At 35.9% G+C, this 13037-nt stretch overlaps 1 long non-coding RNA gene across 2 annotated transcripts; it reads right to left on the reverse strand.

Annotated features, from left to right (window-relative positions):
- Positions 1-272: 272 nt before the first annotated feature.
- Positions 273-12578, reverse strand: LOC111091191. Of its 2 annotated transcripts, none has more exons than XR_005374293.1 (4): positions 12527-12578; positions 3813-3908; positions 1530-1660; positions 273-563 (listed from the first exon to the last, which is right to left on the reverse strand). It is a non-coding gene; the product is annotated as an uncharacterized LOC111091191 (long non-coding RNA). The 2 variants fall into 2 exon arrangements; XR_005374292.1 differs by having other exon boundaries at positions 12512-12571.
- Between the last annotated feature and the right edge of the window lie 459 nt (positions 12579-13037).

Below are 13037 nucleotides of genomic sequence, written 5' to 3' on the forward strand. Positions count from 1 at the left end.
CTAAAGAGCTCATCTTCCCATTTTGACATTGTGAAAATTCTAGACCTGCCATTCAGATCTACTTCTAGGAGATTCTAGAGGGAAAAAAAGGCTATCTCAGGAGAAAAAGGTAAATTTTCATGTCTAAAATTTTAGTTTTCACACACTGAGCCACAGGATTCTTCATATCATTCCACATCATTCCTCATATACTTTTCCTAAATAAAACTTTAATGATAGCTAATATGTATTGAGAGCTTAATATTTTATTGTATATTATTATAACAGCTTCTTGTAGATATTATGCCCAATTCCATACTGTCTTGAATATTCAACTCATTTGTTTTCATGTTGATGTCACATTTATGCAACTTAACCAGGGTTATGACCATGCAGTCAGCACAGCTTTAGGCTCAGAGGCTTCACTGAGGAATTGCTTCTATGGGTTCTTCGGGACTATTACGAGGGGAGTTGGGGTGGCCAGGAACTATTGATCAGGAAGTGTGTAGAAGAACATATAATGCAGCAGAGAATAGAACCGTTTGAAGCTCTGGTCCTTTGGGATGCTATCCCCCAGAAGAAACCTAAAATATATACATAAAGAAAATAACTTTCTCTTTACATATTAATATCTTTTCTTGATCCCTGTAGAAATTATAGTTACAAAATATAAGATGATCTAAATAACCAAACTACCAAGATATTTGTTAATTTTGTTACTAGACCTTTCACGGGTTTCAGAGACCTCTTTGATCTACCTCTAGCGTGCCTATATGGATTACTGCTGTTTGTTTCATTGCCCCTGGTAGTCTGTTAGAGGATGGCCCTGACCCCATGACTCTGCTGTGACACCTTCTATACAAGAGCTGGTCTGTGGGCTGGGGAATAATTGAGAACTTGGTCAGTATTCACATTTAAGTCCCTTTATTTCTCTGAAAAGTTAGAGGAATGGGGTAAGACTGGGGGAAAGGGGAAGAATAAACTCTGTATTCGTGACAATTTGGTTTTGGCATATGGATTACCAGAGTCTTCCCACCTGCCTTCTCACAACCTGTTCCCACTTCCTCTTTGGAGGTTTTTTAAAATTAATCACTCTTTAAACCTTGACTCCCCCCCCCCCCTCCTCCTCTTCTTTCTCCTTTCCCTCCCCTCCCTATCCCTTCTTTCTTCTTCTTCCTTTTTCTTTTCCATTAAACTCCTTCCCTTCCCCTGCTTTTATTTCTCCTATGGATACTATAATTGGTAATTGGACATTTTCTCCCATTACCAATTTATTTTTTAGACTTTGCCTCTGGAATAGGTGAAATTCCCTCTATGTAAGAACAGATCGGTCTTAAGCAGAGCATGTAAAACAGCAGCTCTACTAGGGTAAAAAAAAGAAAAAAAAAAAAAAAAAACAAGAATAGAATTTCTTCCAGGGCAAGTGAGCAGATTAACTTGGTTGCTGAATAATTAGTGGCCACCTTTTGTCTGAACAGAGTCTTGCTTCCCCATCACCTACTGGAAACAAGTGGTTCAGGTAGGAATTGATAAGTGAATATATTCCTTACTTGATTGGTTGTGAATAAAGGCTCTCTCCAATGGAAACCTTGAATCCTGTCTCCTATGGATTTTGATGCTTGTGCCAGAGGCATTTATTCCTCATCTTGAGCATGGTGGTGACCGAGATCAGTACTTACATCTATTGTACATCATTGGAAAAAGAGACCACACACATGAGAAAGCAGTTAGAGAACACTTTGCAAGGCAACATGTCAACAAGTTGAAATCAATTTGGCGCAGTACAAATTGAATACAGAAATCCCCTTACCTGCATTATTTACAATGAAATGGCTCCAGTGAGTCAAGAGAGTACAGCAAATGTTACAATTACTGCATTAGTTAGGGTTAACGTTTATTGAAGAGAAAATAATGGAATTTGGTAGCGAAAGTGCCATGTTCAAATCCTGTTTAGCTATGAAAACTTTGATAATTAAATTTCAAGTTGATAATTGGCGAAAGAAAAGTAACAAAAGCAGCACTGTTAAAGTAATGTAAATCTTTGCTAATGCATCATGTGGGATAAAGGAGAGAATTCTAAAATGCTGACTTAAGAAATGATGAGTAAATGCACAGCAACTAAGGGCAATATTATGTCTTCATTCTTTTTTGCAGATTTGATATTTAAATTTTTAATCATAATAGCCTTTTAAACAATGATTTATGAAATTTGATTTATACTATACACTCAACTTTCTCATGTGGGAAAATTTTCCTAAAATGTGAGTAAATATTTTCTTTATTCTATAAGGTAAATAAATAACTGCCACCAGGAATTAACTTTTATTATAAAGAATCCTATGGTGACACTTTTTCTAGAATAAGCCTACTGCTTAGTTCTTGCTTTTTTCTAGATCAACTTTTCTCCAAGTTAGTGTGGAGCTAATGCTGCAACACCCATAAATAGCTTAACAATAAAAAAAAAAAAAAAAAAAAAAAAAAAAATACCAATTTGCCACAGTATGGGCTCTTGTTTTAAATGAAATGGGTTAAGTCACTTTAAAATAGCATTTTAGAAATTACCATGTATCAACTTTCCAAATCCTAATATTTCTACAGAATATTCAGACATGGAGGTAAAACTGGCATCATACAAAGAAAAAACTCTAGTTGAAATCCTTATTGAGCAGTGTGGGAGGAGATGGACTACAAATCTTAATTTTCAGATAATCATGTTTAAATGTAGCTAAAGAGATCACTGTACAGTCAGTGTGAAGGTGGCTCCCAGTAGATCTGTAGCAAAGACAATACTACAGTGTAGTGGCAAATAGCTACTTCATCGATTTTTAAGTACCTTAAGTTAAAATAGTACCATACAAGGCAGGTACAACTCATACACCCAGTGTCTTTCTCAATACATTGCATATCCAGCATGTATAGTTTCTGGAGGGAAATAATGGATTTTTTTTTTTTTTTTAAGACCAAGCAGATAAAGTTGCTGTTAAAAGTTATGGATGTGTATCAAGGTCATTATAGTCACAGATACCAAGTTTGTATCCTGCACTATGTGAAAAATATTTCCTAGCATTTCTTTTTGATATTATCATTTCCTTAAAGATAAAGTTTGTAAGCCAGAGAAAGGACCTATAAAGGGGGAAGTAAGGAGGATGCCACTTGTAACTAAGATACTCACGTTTGTAATATGCATACTTCTAAATATCCCCAAGTGTTGGCCTACAATGTATAGAAGCATCAAGTTCTAATAAGTTTTAGGAGAAATGGCAATATAATCTCTTTAGAAGTTTAACGAAATACATAGTAATGGCCAAAGTCTGCTGCTTAAAGCCTTGTGCTAATTCTGAAAAGGGGGTTAGGACCATAAGCACTGAAAGTACAGAATGTCCATTACAAGTTGATGCCATTTAATGTTTTAAGGTGGACTTGCATTTGTAGGATAAGGTTTTCAGTGCAGTTCAATATTCTGGGAAGATTTTAATTTAGAACATCTCGCCTCCATTTTATTTATTTATTTTTTATTTTTATTTTTTTTTCTCCATTTTAATTGTAATAAGTTAACAGGGTCATTTGACTTTGAAGACTCTGTCCAGCTGGGCTTTTGCATAGTCAGAGATTTGTTCCAAAGGGTCAGACGCTGAGCACCCCGCCTGATGGCATGAACCAGGTGTTAAAAATGGAGGCTGGCTGTGTAGTTGAGCTCTTGAATGCAATGGCCATTGCTGTCAGCTGCTGGGATTGACTATGCTACTTAAGTTGTTCTTTCCCAGAAGGCTCCTTGAGGATTACTTTGTGGTCCTTATTGACACCTTTAAACTTTCAATAGCCATTATACTTACACTTTTTTTTTTATCCTGTCATAACATTTTCCATCAGAATTATATTGATTTCTTTTTGTGAAAAATAATCCTCATAGTGACTGAATTTTTCTATTTCTGCCAGGGGGAAAAAAAAAAGCTATTAAAACGCTTGCACATCTCTCAAAGTGATACTACGCATTTAAAATACTTTTGTAATAATAAATACCACACAGACATATGTATCCAGTAAAGGGTTTCCATTTTTATGACACTTGCTTCTCAAGAACAGACATATTCTTTAAAGGGGAAAAAAAAAAGTTGCCAGCTCTGAATTGATTGACATTTGTTTACTTAACTCTCTCCTTTTGAAAGCCTGCACACCTATTTCAACCTTGAACAGTTTCCAACTGTGGTATACTGGAACATTTTTTCATTTATTAAGTTCAGTGTTGCCAACCCAAACAAAGTATAATCAGCGATGATCCGAGCAGACCAAGCTGTCTAGCACCATACAATGTATCTGCATACTAATTTCCAAATTCCCTCACATTTCCAGAGAACTAATGGGATCATTTTCATTCTGTTACAGCAACTCAACAGTTACTGAATCACCATCTGTGTTTTCGTTAACCTGAATCAGATATGAATTCTGTTATTGCAAGGTAGAGCAGCTTGTTTAATGATTCTTAATCTTTTCTTTAATTAAATCATGCAGCCAACCTGAAAAATCTATCTTAATGCAAATTAGGAGCTTTTTTGGCATTCGCTTACAGTAATGCACTAATAAGGTTAATTTATGAAGGTTCTCTTCCAGTCTGTACAGATGATATTTGTTCACTGCATATTTTTAGCATATTGTCCCTTTTTGTAATATTTTAAGTAATAAAAACATAGTTATTTTTCACTTACACAAATGAGAGATACTGTAAGCAGCACTCTGTTAACCAAAACTAAGTACAAAAAATATAAAGAATTCTAGGTAAGGGGATAATACATTTTGTTGCATTTCAAATGCCAGTTCTCTGAAAATAATGGTCTCTCTTTAACCATTTTCAGTTTCTCAGATAGGAGAAGAGAGAGAGCTGAATAATTAGATGAGTCCCCTAGAACTTTTCTAAAAATCCTCTTGGAGAGAAGTTAAGATTATTATTCTCTTTACTTTTTGTATTACTATCAACTCTTACCAAAATCCAACTCAGAAGTTGTAGAACTGATAATTTTAAAATTTCTAAATTCTATTCAACTAGATATTAATATTTTTTTAAATACTAAATTCAGGATAAACACACAATTACATAGCTGGAAAAGATTATAAGAAATAGTACAGGATAAAATGAAATAGCAACTTGTAAGAACAGTGGGATTAAAAGTTAATAAATGAAAGAATAATACTAACCTTATCATTCTAATTACCTAGGAGGCTTTTCTTCATGACCCTGGCTCTAATCATATTATGTGGCAAATCATGTCATGTCATGATCAAGACTTACAGTTGGTTGCTGTATTTACTGAGTCTCTTCTACATCCACACGGAATAAAAATCATTTGCATAAGTTTGTCATGGTAACTATGAATTTCAGAACCACATATATGCAAAGTATGTTACATACATGTAAAACGGTGAATATAAACAAGGTAGGATATCTACCCTCAGACTAAAATTTACCTTTGCTCTCACAAGCTTTTCTAATGTGGTTTGAATTCTGTGATATCAGTATTTCCGGAAGCATTTATATCTTCCTTGCATGCTTTGGCCAATGTGCATGATTTCTTTCTAGCCAAATGGCCATTCACAATAGAACTTTTATTTATTTTTATTTTTTTAAGATTTTTATTTATTCATGAGAGAGAGAGAGACAGACAGACACAGGCAGAGAGAGAAGCAGCCTCCATGCAGGGAGCCTGATGTAGGACTCAATCCTGGGACTCCAAGATCAGGCGCTGAACTGCTGAGCCACCCAGGGATCCCCAAGAATGGAACTTTTAATAAGATTGGCTTTTGTTTCACAGTACACTTTGAAAATGTTCTATATAGGATATCGTGTTTTTTGTTTGTTTGTTTTGATCCCATCATTCATTTGCAGGCATTTATATGCAATCTCTAAATGATTATCTGATTAAATACATTTTAATATCACAACCTATTTCTTTAGAACATCACTGGGTATAGGCTATTTCCAAAGTGAGATTTCCTTATTTGTTACTTATGTGGAAAACTAAAGTTAACTTTGCTTTAAGTGCATTTTGGGAGATTTCATTATGAAATTCTGAAGTATGAGTATGTCATCCATCCCCCTAAGCACTGGGAGGTAGTGTAAGTAAAAGATGAGTGCTGTGGCCTTAAAAAAAAGTAATAAATTGTAGAACACATTGCTTTGGTTATGACTAGGCCCCTAAGCTTACCTCCTTTATCTATAGTATAAATATATGCAAATCTTGACCCATGGTTTTATTTCTCCTAGACTTTGAAAAGATAAAAACAAGCTGATTAATGAGGTAACAAATGTATTATTGCCTTTAACTTCCAAAGTCCAGTATGGATGTTGACTATATTTATTATACCTCCAGGTAAGTTTCAGTCCAGAGGGAACTGAGCCCAACAGAAAGCATCAGCCATTTGAAGAATAATTACATAGCTTAATTATAATTAGAATCAAAGCAAGACACTAGTATTCAATTGCCACCAGCAAGTGGGATAAAGTATTTCAAATACTTTGGGTCAGAGATTAGAAGTTACATCGGCATCAGAGTAGAGATGTTCTTTGGCATGAGTGAGGTTCTTCTATTTGAAACCAATGACACAGAAATAGCTTTATGTAGCAAATTGGTAAGTTCCATTGCCTTTTTGCGTCTTTGAATCTATAAAATACTGAATTATTACCTTATAGCAAAGCTGCTATTTTAAGAATTTTAAACTAATATTGACTGCTGTCAAATCAGTTTCTAGATTTATTGACTTAAGAAGTAGATATAAGCTGAGGTGAAGGCAAGGTCAGGTCAATATTTATCTTGTGAATCAATAGATTTTGATACTAACGAAAAATGAAGCTCAATAAATATGTGGTTGATACGAAGAAGAGAAATTGGATCAAAAAGTTTGTAATTCTGAAATTTCCTAAGCAAATTTAACTTGCCAGTTCCAAATATTATGGGATAATATATGCCCTAGAGGTACACAGGAGAAATTCTGACAAGTAGTCCTGAGAACTTAAGCTACGTACCAGACCTGTGCAATGTTCTGCTTCCCTAAGACCAATGTCTTTCAATCCTATTGTCTTATTAGTTATTAAGCCCATTCCCCATTTTAGCTTTTATATATCTGCCTCAGAAAAAGAAACAAGAATGTTTCATTGGATTAAGAATGTAAAGTGGGATTTTGTTCAATATTTAACCTAATGGAACTTGAAATGTGGTTCTTAGAATAAACTAGGATTACTTGGTTTACTTATATTTTTTTTTGTTTGTTTGTTTGTTTGTTTGTTTTTTTTTTAATTTTTTTTTGGTTTACTTATATTTTAATTCCTCTTGTAGCTCCTGTGTGCTTCAGGGTACCTGTCTTAGACTATTACGGCTTCTCTAACAAGCTTCTAGAGAGCAGACACCTGTTTCTCACCGTTCTGGAGGCTGGCAGTCTGAGATCGGGATGCCAGCAGGGTCAAGTAAGGTCCCTCCTCTAGGCTGTAGCTTTCTCCTAGTGCAAGTGGCAGCCCCCTGTGGTCTCTTTTACAAGGATACTAATTTTATTCATGAGGTCTCTGCTCTCGTGACCTAATCACCACCCAAAGCTCTACTAACGAGTATCACATTGGGTTAGGATTTTAACATGAATTTGAAGGGACCATAAAAATTCAGATCTTAGCCCCGGCATACTGTAATAAAAAGCTCTAATTAGGGAACAGATTTATTATTTTCCCATAATTTCTGACTTTAGATTAAGAGCCATCAATCCCTCAAATCAGTTCCAGACAATAGAAAGTTGGCCTGATCCATTGAAGGCATGAGTGAGGAAATATATAAATACATAAATTAATTGTATATTAAATATATAAAACATAAGGTCTCTGTTCTCCAGGTTCTTGCCATCTAATGTGAGATGACTGAGCAGACCAGACATTAAAGACTGTTTCTGAAGGATTATGTAGTTAAATAGGAATCATATTATAGATTTGTGCATGAGACCCAGAGATATGAAGTATGGTCACAGCAGGGGAGATTTTTTTGGGTCTTAAATAAAATGAATTGGGAGTAGGCCCCTATTCTAATCTGTATCAAATGAAACCTAAGATAACAGAAGAAATGAGTGAATCATATTATCTTTGTCAGAACATTTATGAAATATTTTGGATAGGGAATTATCACAGAAAAATATGCTTAGACAAATCTATACTATTTTTTAAAAGTCTGAGCTGGAATATAACCTTCAATAGTCTGGAAGGTCACAGTTTTCCCCAGCCCATAGGAAATCTGTCTTAAATCTTATACCCTGTTAACAAAGCTCTTCTTTTTATGTAAACCATCTTCTATTTTGTATATTATGGGCCAACTCTCAACTTTTTGAGGGCAGAGAATGATGTCATAATTCTATCACCTTCAGGGCCAAGTAGAGCGCACATAGTGGGTCCTTCTTAAGCGAATGCGAGTTAAATTATAATTGTTCATGAAGTCTTATTCATCACTACTGTCCTCAACTGGAATTTGTTGTCAATGTATTGCCCGACAAAATTTTCCATTACCTAGATGTCCATGAAAAAGATAGTGCTGCATTTCTCGGAATAAAAATTAAATGAGTTAACCATTTTGTGTGTCCCTATAGCATTTTCCACATGACTCCATAGTGTATCACAATTTAAACAAATATTTGTGTGCTATACTAGATTACATTTTTTTAAATTTTTTTTATTTATTTATGATAGTTACAGAGAAAGAGAGAGAGGCAGAGACACAGGCAGAGGGAGAAGCAGGCTCCATGCACCGGGAGCCCGATGTGGGATTCGATCCCGGGTCTCCAGGATCGCGCCCTGGGCCAAAGGCAGGCACCAAACCGCTGCGCCACCCAGGGATCCCTAGATTACATTTTTGAGAGTGGACTATATTTTCCTTTTTTGGCACCTATAGTTACGATCCATATAGTGGGAACTCAGAATCCTTATAGAAAAATTCATAATAAATGAATTCTTGTAATAAAATTTATCAAATGAGGGGAAGCATTCAGGACTGCTTCTCTTTGCTGCCATGATAGTCACTTCGTGAAAAGTCGGAGGTAAAGGTAGGCTTTTTAACATGTATCTTATTTTGCTTCTATTGACATTTATCAGGGTCTTTTGCACAAAGCAGATTTACAATACAAAAAATTCTTCTAGGTTTACAGGTTCAAGAACCCCATGTTTTGGTGTGGATGCTAATAACTTTAAAGTCCATGCTTATTTGCATAATCCAAGCACAAAGTAATGAGGTTTGAATGAACTTTTAAAGAGAAGGAACATGGCAACCTGGACAGTGATTAAGAGTCACCAAGAAGGAAGGAAGGAAGGAAGAAACCCTGGAAGAAGACAGCCAGTTCAAGGTGCAGAAGTTTATTGCTAATCTGACAATCCTTTCTAGTCCACAACATCCACGTGCTTCTTACAACTTGGGAGTTATGGTTCACCAGGAGGCACAGATTTTGCATTTCCCAAAGTGGGTTCCATCGGTAGGGTGACCACATCGTCAATCATGAAAACCTAATGTTTACTATTAGTATTAGGAGTAATGATGGGACTGTCTATTCAGCCGAGATCGATCATCACTGAGCGGGCCACTTGTACTAGAATTATTATTTGAGGTCCTTATTTTACAGTATGAATTCTGGGCTCTAGTCTCACTAGCTCAGACAATCTAAAACTGGGCTGGGATTCCACATTTTAACAAGCCCCTGGAGTAGTACCGATGTATATTTATGTTGGGGAAGTTGGAGTTGCAGCGACAGATCAAAAGAGTGAATTCGCAGAGGCAGTTTGCAAAACTTCACACTCACCCAAGGACAATTTTACTCCTTACCACGCCTGACCCTGTTACACTCCTGAGCCTGTAAGAGTTGCAAGATAGGAATGTATAGTGGGGCTGTCAACAAATCTCCTATTTTGCAAATATGGTTCATAAAACAAGCTGAGTAAAGAGAAACTCGAACCTTCATACAAACTAGTGCTTTTGCTGGACACTATAAATGCCTCCTGGTGACTAACCCAAGAACAGATATGGGAATGAAACAGGTGGGATTTGAATAAACTGCTTTACTATCACCCCAAACCCCAATCTTAGGAGCCCATAACAATACAGATGCATTTTTAAAAAGACAAAAACTTGTGTCTTTCAAGTAAGACAAACAGTAAAGATTTTTGAAAACAAGTGTTTTTAACTTAAAATATATTCAAATAGATTCAAGGAAAATGTATTCTCAGAAAAAATTTTCAGAGTCCCTGATTATTGCACCCATCATTTTACTATGGTGAATTCTGACCTGCAAAAGGCAGAGTATGGTTTTGACCAGAATCAAACAAATCATTTATATTCCATTTTTCCAAAGCATGACTTTCATGGTGGCTTTTCTTAAGAATGCTCATCCGCTAAGAAACAAGCCAGGGTATGTAAAAACCAAGTATAAAAAGAAGGTTTTTATCAATTGTGATACAGACAGATTTCTATGCCTAACAAATACAATCATAACTTAAATGCTTAAATATTTGACCCAAACTTAAAAAAAAAATCAAAAATGGTTTCTCAAAGCTGAAAGAACTATTTCTCATCTAGAACAAAAAAGGCACCATTTGTTTGATATTCTGATGAATTATTAATTTTATCACAGCTAAGATGACAGCTAATATTAGAACATTGAATTATTAATTTTCAAATGTGCAATAAAAAGCAGAATAAACATAAACTGAGATGTTTTACGTATGGCTTCCATTGCTTACATATTCTATTTAAGAAAAATATCAAAGGAAACAGAAGGAATTAAAAATCTTGTCAACACTTCTGATGAATTCTTTTACTCAGTACTTTCTGTGCCACTTTAAAATATAAGGCACAAATAAAATGATCTGATAATAAATGTGATTATTGAATGCTAAAGATCAACATTATCCATAGCTCACATCTTTCCTTTTTTAATCTCACATATTTGTGTACTAATTCCAAGCAGGAGAGCTAAATTACAAAGCAATAATGAGAACTATCTGGTCTTAAAGAATTCACCTCTAATCTTCAAAGGATTACTTTGAGAAATGGAAACTATCTCTTCACAATAGCTTTGGTTTTGTTTGTATCAGCCATTCTAGTTTTGCCATGACCATTATCCTTGTTACTTCACGTAACAAAACTCAGGTCTCAGTCTTCCCCAAATGTACAATGTTGAAGGTTCAGTCCAAAAACAAGAACAGACTCTATACAGCTCTGTTGGCTTGGGGGCCAAGGCTCTTGTCCTGTCAAATATCTCCTCCCGAGCCTTCAAAGCCTTAACACTTAACTCCTGAATAAGAAAATGTTTCCATAGTGTTGGTGTCATAAGCATTTAAGCAGTATGGAGTAGAACCACTGCTCAGAGAAAAACGACGACTAGGGGACATCTGAGAAGTGGCTGTAAGGCACACAGACTGATGAACATTTTTAAGGTATAATTTCTTGTTAGGAAAAAGCAGTTGTTTGTTCTTGATCTGAGGGATTTAATCCAGATAAAAAAGGAACACAAAATTTAATGGATGCAGATTCATTCATTATGTCACTTACTACTTGGACACATGGGTCAGGGGTTGCCAAAAAGCTTATAGTCCTGAAATAGGACCCCAAGTACAAAATGATTTGACTTATGCCTCATCTAGGTTAGACAAGAATGTAGCCAGAAATGCTTTTGTGATAATATTCAAAATGGTAATGTTTAATCACTAGTTTTATACTCTGCATCGCCATGTATGCTTCCACTCAGGGATCCATGTAAGCTACTAGATTTTATTAAATTGTATTATGGTATCTGATTAAAACACGGGCCTTATTTGGTATATACATCAAGTGACAAATTTACTAATAATCCAAATCACATATGAAGCAAAACCTAGGACTTCTCATCAACTCTTAGTTATTACAGATGCATCTATTTTTAAAAGATTGAATAACTTGCCTAGTATTGGATAACTGGGAAGAAACAGAGGTAGGATTCAAATTTCTTTTCTTTTTCAGACAATACACCACAATCTATGTTAAAGTATCTGAGAACTTCATCTTAATTTAGACTTTGTTTCAGTGGCTTCAAATTATTAACTAAATCCTCACAATAACCCCTGAACTCTGTGCAGTTACCTAAGTTTTACCTGAAAGTGGGGCTGAGATAAGAGATGTTGTTCATCACTCATAGGGCTGGATTTTGAACACAGGATGTCTGACTCTCTCAACTGTGGTGCTGTATTATGCTCACTAATAGATTATGTAGTATGTGGTATTCTGTACGCCTAATTTTGAAAATATTAAAAATTAGAGGCTAGAGAGATTGCCAGGCTCTGTAGCGCCTGAAACCAGCAGGTAGAGCTTTTGGTTGTTTTCTTCAAATGGAAATGAGAATGGAGTCGATTCTCTTCTAGCATGTGGTGGGTTCTATTTCCTCTTCCTTTTCAATAACTGGGTCCAGCCTCTCCCTCTTCTCAGACCCTGACACAAGTCAACAAGGAACCCCAGTACACTGAGTGTTCTAGAAAGACCTTTGCTAGCTTTACCTTTAATAGGCTCACCATTAATTTGGTCCCGATGGTCTCAAGACCTACTCTTCAGTGGCCTTTATTCACATCTGGGTCAGTTACCATAGCGAACTGAGGTTCTGATTCCCTCCCTTGCAGTCCGCATCTGTCTGCATATCTGCCCCCATTACTATCCTTCCTGATTTCTGAAATCCTTCCACTGGGCCCTCTTTGACTCATGGCCAGTCTTCCTGACCCTTCCTCTAGACCTAACCTCATCCTCTTCTTTGAATGTTCCTTTTTCCTTCTTGTTAGAGAGGAACTCCAACTCTCTCCTGAGAGTGTTTTTCCTCAAGTGGTACCTGATTTGTCTCCCACACTCATTTTATCATTGGGTATGAAGCCAATGGGTTGGGTATGTATTTTCCTTGTTCTGCTACTAAACTGTATTCCCTCCCACTTCCCAGGAAACCCCCAGCTTTGAGTCTTAGATCTGACTCTCACTGAGGACCTCTACAGATGCTATGGGTCCCTCTCTCTCACTGATTAAAGGTTTAATTTGTAA

Source organism: Canis lupus, chromosome 19, assembly GCF_011100685.1.
Source record: "Canis lupus familiaris isolate Mischka breed German Shepherd chromosome 19, alternate assembly UU_Cfam_GSD_1.0, whole genome shotgun sequence".
NCBI lineage: Eukaryota > Metazoa > Chordata > Mammalia > Carnivora > Canidae > Canis > Canis lupus.